This window comes from Rhododendron vialii, chromosome 4a (genome assembly GCF_030253575.1).
Source record: "Rhododendron vialii isolate Sample 1 chromosome 4a, ASM3025357v1".
NCBI lineage: Eukaryota > Viridiplantae > Streptophyta > Magnoliopsida > Ericales > Ericaceae > Rhododendron > Rhododendron vialii.
The window spans coordinates 42,060,991-42,068,264 of record NC_080560.1 but is presented as its reverse complement, the minus strand read 5'-3'; positions in this window follow the sequence as shown (position 1 = coordinate 42,068,264).

Genomic DNA, 7,274 nt, shown 5'->3' with positions numbered 1-7,274 from the left:
TGAATAGGAACTTATCATTTTTTCCTTTTATTTTATAACATTCCCACATGAACAAAATACTTCAATAGGATTAAGAGTGAGCAAAATAACCATAAAATCGTGAATCAAGTCCAAACCAATTCAAACCGAATAGTTTGGTTTGGTTTTTTAATGATGTGGTTAGGTCTCGGTTCAAAAAAAATAAAAATCATGTTAAATGGTTTGGTTTATGGATTTACGTTAATATATGGTGTTGGTTCCAAACCAATCCGAACCATATGATATATATATATATATATATATATATATATATATATATATATAATTTGTTTAAATATATGGTTTTGGTTCCACCACGACCATCCTATTCTTTTCGTTCACTTCCAATATTAATTTCCTAAACTTCATATTCCTACAATTTTATTACGCTAAATATACACACCCTATTCTTTTCTTTCACTTCCAATATTAATTTTCTAAACTTTCTATTCCTACAATTTCATTACGCTAAACACACACAATTTGGGCTTAGTCAAGTGATTTCCTACTCTTTTTTCTCGGTAACTTATTTTCTAATGTATTCTATTCTTATTTAGTTAGTTGATAAGTTGATATAAGTGAGTTTTGATGATTTTAATATACTAATTTCAATATAACTTTTAGTTTAAGTTATCTATGCAATTCTAAGTACTTAAAATAGTTTATAGTGATGATATCTCAATTTTAAGCTAACCGTGTCCGGTCCATTCTCACCCCTAAATAGGATTATCCATGTATCACATTACTAAGAATGAAAATCCCATTAATAAGATACCAATTCCCAGTCTTTGATTCCTACCAGCCGAACTGAGCCTAAATGTAATGCCTTGTAATATAGATTTGTTAGTGCGATTTTGCTAAACACCGCCTAGTAGGCAGAGGATAATATGCACATAATTTCACACTAATTCGGATATTAATACACTTTCACAAATATCAATATATCTTTCTTAGATGTCGATGCACTTTTTACTTATTATTCTATACCCTTTGGGTGAGGTTCGAATAATCCTTGTAAGTGAAGCATAAGTCATTCACATTATGAGAATTAGAATGTAGTGTGTGGAGAAAATAAATGAGTAAATATTTTCAAGCGCATTACCATGCGTCCCGGGCGCACCTCATTGTGCTCCGGGTGCAACCTTGATATTTCAAACCTGACCAAACTCTGCTGTCTTGCCACGAACACTCCCGAACTACGATTTGTACGTGATTTGAACCTTTGAAAGGCTTGTCAAACCTAATTTTTTACCAAATTAGGTTGGCCCAAGAATTATTCACAAATCAAATGATAAGACGATTTTACCCTCAATAAGTCAAAAAATAAATGAATTTGGGAAAATCCTTGAATCAGACTAATTTAAATCGGATAGAAACCTATTTTATATCAATAAAGAAGGTATTCAAAATACTATAAGATGGTGAAATCAAACCATAGTAGACCAATTCAAAGATCAGCGAAGCCACTAAGACTAAAACATGTTTTCGCGCCCTTCCACTCATTCTCAGTTCCATTCGATACTCGCATTCCTAGTTCTAAACCACCATTATTTGATCGCTTCACCCCATTAGTGCTGTCGCTACTACCTGGATTACAATCATCTCACCATTGCACTCCGCGACCATCCATCGTTATTTCATGACTACCACCTGCATAACAAAATAGTTTCGAATGTTCTCAATATTGAAATTTATCACTCTCACTTCCCAAACACTCTTCAAATGCTTGGTAAAAAATAGTTCCTCACCCAATTGTCCAAAGTTGTGAGATTTTACGAGACATAAAGGACTTATTATATTTAAGCAAAAAATATCTGACAGGTATCCCAACACTTATTCTTAAGAGGAGGGCCTTGTACATTTACTTGAGTTGGTTTAGTGTATTCTTTGCTCCCACAAAGTATGTGGAAGGTAACCCACAACAGGATTCAATGTGGGGATGTTTTGAAACTAGATACCCGGCCTTGACACTTGGTCCCTTCGGATGGTGAGAAAGGGTGAGAACCTTTCACTTAATTCGATAACTTTAAGAGATGAGACATGAAGGCAAAGCTGGATGAACAATTAAACAAAATAATCTTCATCACTTGTGACGAGATAAGTGAGAATCAAAAAACCTTGTTTTTTTTCCTCCTTTCTTTCACACTCCTAATTAATGGCCTGTTAATCACTAGAACTACAATCACAGTGCCATCTTACTTGTGACCAAGTTAATGTAGGAGTATCCAGGGGCAAGGAGGGATATTTTGGCCCCTGCTGATCTATGTTGATTTATGGCCAGGAGAGAAAATTGCAAAGGTGTATTGTGCTTTGAGAAAATCCCTCCTTCCAATACACTAGTGTTTGCTAGAGGCATGGTTATGTCTGTTGCCAAAAACCTTTCATTCTTGTTCATTCTGTTCTGGTTTAGATTTTGTTATTGCTCCTTTCATAACTTTCTCTTTCATTTTCACGATTATTTATATCAACCAACATTTATCTTATGAGCGATTCTATTTTATAATAACACAATGGGGCGCCCAAACTAATTTTTATTACAAATTAGGATAGACAAGCTTTTCAACGGTTTAAACAACATGCAAATTGGAGTTCGAGAGTGTCCGTCGCAAGACCGCAAAGTTTGGTCAGGTTTGACATATCGAAGTGTGCCTGAGGCGCAATGAAGTGCGCCTGGGGCGCATGGTAATACGCCTGAGGCGCATTAAAAATCCACAAATTGCTCAAACTTTGCGGGTTTGTCCGGACACTCTCGAACTCCGATTTTTGTAGGGTTTGAACCGTTAGAAAGCTCGTTGAGTCTAGTTTCAAGCCCAAATAGTTTGGATTTTAAATTAATTGTACACCAAAAGATATGACCAATTTACCCTCATGAGTTGAAAAATAAATTATTTTGGTAAAACGCTTGCATCGTTCTCATTTTAAATCGGATAAAGACATATTATATGTCAATAAAGAGGATTTTGAAAGAACTAAAAGGTGGTGAAATTCGAGTATGAAAATAATGAAGTTTAGTTTGTGAAAAATGAGTAGTAAGCAAAACACTACAAAGATTATCGGAACACTACCACCCTGGCCTCTACTCACCACAACACAACTCCTCCATCACCATCATTTCACCACCACTACCACCACACTTCTACTCTGCTACTGCCATCGGCACCAGATCTCAACGCAATCCCACCTTGTGGTCAATGGTAGGATACCTTTCACGTACTTTGTGGTAGCAGAGAAGGGTTCTTTGTATTGGGGGATACAATAAAGCCAACTAAACTTCATGGATAAGGTCCTCCTCCTAGTCAGTTGTGCCAAAAGCTAACTCGCCAATGGTTTCTAAATTCCTTTTGAAGTTCATAGTGTTATGCGCCTAGGACCATAAAACCAATCAAACACAAGCACAAGAGATAAACGTGGTTTGCCAAATTCAGGTACATCCACGGGGGCAGCAGATTTTTATTATCAATGGATTACAAATGTGTCTCTCACACTCACACTCGCCTCAACACTCTCTGTATTGGTTCTTCTCTGATGCCAATAACTTGATCCCGAGGGGCTTCTTTAATAGGCCAAATGAGAATCCTATTTCCAATCACGCTTGGCGACACCATCACGCCAAATGAGGCTGAAGATGGCTGAGATGATATCTGAGGAGGGTAAGGGAGACTACTGGTGCATGGCTCGAATGGCTGAAAGGGAGAGTTTGGTTGCCAAGGTGAAAGGCCAACTTGTGGATGGGAGGGGAGCCATAGCATGCCCTCCCAAGTCGGCACACATTGAGCAACTTATTTCTTTCATCTCCCTATTCAGCCACCAAATTCTCTCGCAACATTACTTCCAAAATACCAGGACACGTAAAATTTCAGTATTTCACGTCCTACAGTGTACTGGTCTTAGTTATACCAAATCCTCCCAAACAGCCTTATTCATATCAAATGGCCACAAAGTTCTCTCAAAATATTACTTGAAAAATACGAGAACACAAAAAATTCTAGCCAACGAGGGGATGTTTTTGCATCTTAGGAATATACCAGCCTTGTTTATATCAAATCTACTTACAGAAATGTTATTACCAGTGACAAACAAGACACAAGGTGGCCAGAAATAAAGGTACACTACATAGTTTTCAGGATGTTCTTTTGACATACTGATGCAACTAGCATAACACAAATGATAGGATCTTCGCTCAGGCGAACCATAGGCCTCAAAATTTGATTTAGCCATTGATGTTGAACTTCCTGATGAGGATGTGGCTGTGGTAGCGGATTCTTCTTTTTTCGCCCGTAGTATGCTTCCAAAAATATCAAAGCATTGCAATCTTAACAAGGTCTGCTTGTCGTGCCATGGAAAAAATCTCATTTGTGTTTGTGGCCGGTGTGATTTGTGCCTTGGTGGAGGTGATTGTGCAAAGGTGAAATTAAAAATTAAGCAATTTTTGTGTGCTTTGATAAGTGTGGAAAGCCCTATTAACTGTCCAGGGTTCTTAAGAAATGAACGAGTACTTTAGAACTTGGAATGAGAGTACCAAATGAAACTTAGAATGAGGGGAACGGAGCGAAAACGTGTTTTAACATTAGTGGCTCATACGATCTTTGAGTTGGTCTGCTTCCGACCAACTTTTCACAAACCAAAGACCATTATTTTCATGGTTTGATTCCACCATCTTGTATTACTTTGAATACCTTCTTTATCGATACAAAATAGGGTTCGATCCGATTTAAAATTTGTGCGATTCAAGAATTTTCCCAAAATAATTTATTTGTGCACAAGGACCTAATGGGACATAACCCACCCACATAGGAACGGCTGGGAAGAACCCCTAAATTCTTTATGTATATCACCTAGCTCACTTAAATTTAGATATTTTCAATGCTAACTTACCACAAAAAAGTTTCCAAAATTTGCCATGTTGATCAATTGTTAGTGCAAAACAAAAATGTTAGAACCACACTAGTCTACAATCCCTTGTGTGTGTAAAGGGGTGTGGTTCTAGAATGATGGTAAATACCCTTTTCTTGGGATTGGGGTTGGGGTTGGTGTGTCAACACCGAGTGTCATGAGGGCATGCTCTCTCTATTTATCATAGATTTTGAATCTTCTGTAGTCCCACAACGGTTACTTGGTGCAAAGAAATTCGTGACAAGATTGCCAAAGCTAGCCTAATGTATGAATGTTCAGGAATGGTCATGATCTTCACAGCATTAGTTGAAAGCCTCATTCATAACTTTGGTTTCCTCTGTAGCAACAAATGATAGGATCGTCGCTTGGATGAACAATAGGCCTTAAAAATGTGTTCGGGCATTGATGTTGGACATCCTGATGAGGATGCAGAGGTGGCAGCGGCTACTTCTTGTTTCACCCGCACTATGCCTCCAAAATATCAAATCCTTCCATTCCAATCTTAATTAACAAGGTCTGCTTGTTGTGCCATTGGATACTTCACAGTGCACTAAAACACTTGAAAACTGTTTTTTGTTTTGAAACTTGGGAGTTTCAGAGGCAAATATTTTATGATTAAGGGAAATGTAAGAAAGATCTGTGTAGTGGGTGGATATGATGCTTTCACAATCAGTTCCAAAGAAACAGTAAAAAATAGGTATCAATAATTGTTTAATGGAAACAGAAGTGGCCATGCTTCTACTGAACACAAGTGGCCATGCACTTTATTACCTTTGCTTTTTCTCTCCGAAGTTGTAGCCATAAATCCTGAGGGGCCAATTGATCCTTCTAGCTCCCGGATAACACCTACACTAACTTGGTTTGTGATGAGAAGGCCCTGTTGTTGTAGTTCTAGCAATTAGCATGCATTTGGATTTGAGCGCAGGGAGAGGGAAGCAATGGTTTCGGATTCCTACCAAATTTTTTCAAGAACTTATGAGATTTGGTGGAGTAGATAATTTGGCTTCCTAAAGGTATAAGCCTCACCTTCGGCGAATCCCGCTGACAGAGCGGTTTCTGTACGCTTTGATGAATCGTAGAAAGCTTTATGAACTCCGTAAAACTATTAAGGAATGAAAGATTAACACCGTAGAATTAGGGATATGAGTGCAACATGAAACATAGCATGGGTAGAAAGGCGATAAAACGTGTTTCAGCCTTAACAGTTACAATGATCTTTGAATTGATCTGTTTTAACCAACTTTTCACAAACGAAGTTTTAAAATTTTTATGGTTGAATTCCACCATATTTTACTACTTTAAATACCCTCTTTTTTTGGCATAAAAAAGATTTTGATCAAATTTAAAATGAAGGTGATGCGAGGGTTTTTCCAAGATAAATTGTTTTTCTACCCGTTGAGGGTAAAATCGTCATATCTTTTAGTGTAGAAATATTTTTGGATCCAAATCATATGGGTTAAAAATTAGACTCCACAAGCTTTTAGGCGGTTTAAACCTCGCGCAAATCAGAGTTCGGAACTGTCCGTGACAAACCCGCAAAGTTTGGTCTATTTTGTTCTATTTTTTAGTTTCAATATGCGCCCGGGGCGCATGAGAAGGCTCCTTAGGCGCATAATATTGACGCCCGAGGCGCATTACACAACATTTGGATTTCCGATTTTTTATTTTGTTTTGTTTCACCACAGCTAGCTATCACTACTAACCACCAACATCACTTTACCACTTCTACGACCACGTCTCCACCAATACCCCCACCACATCGCCATCGTTTCACCACCACCACCGCTTCACCACATCTCCACAATGAATACCACCGCCACCGCCTCAGTGCAACACTACAACAAAAAAACGCTTTTAATAGCGTGCAAAAAACGCTATAGTAGGTAATAGACAGTGTTCTAGAGAAAGCTGTATTAGCCCATGCTATTAAAAGTCTAAACTCTCTATAGCGTTCATTGCCTGCTGTTAAAAACTTTTTACAGCGTTCATTGCCCGCTATTAAAAAAGCTTTCTATAGCGTTCATTGTCCGCTGTTGTATTTTCTATATTTGATAGTGTTTTTTGCCTGTTATCTTATTTCTTTTTACAGCATGCAATGAATGCTGTTAAAGGTAAACAATAGCGTTTTATGAACGCTATCTTAGCCAATTTTAGCATTTTTTTTTAAATATTACAATTGCCAATGTACTAGCATTTTCATACAGATAATCTGCATTCCATTCAACACCAAAGTACATCCAAACGCGATACGATTTCAATGTAAGATAAATAATTCAACCGTTGTATGAAGATTTATTACAATAGCTCGGAGAATAACTTTCCAACACAAATTACATTTAAGAGTCAGACTAATTACTCATAAA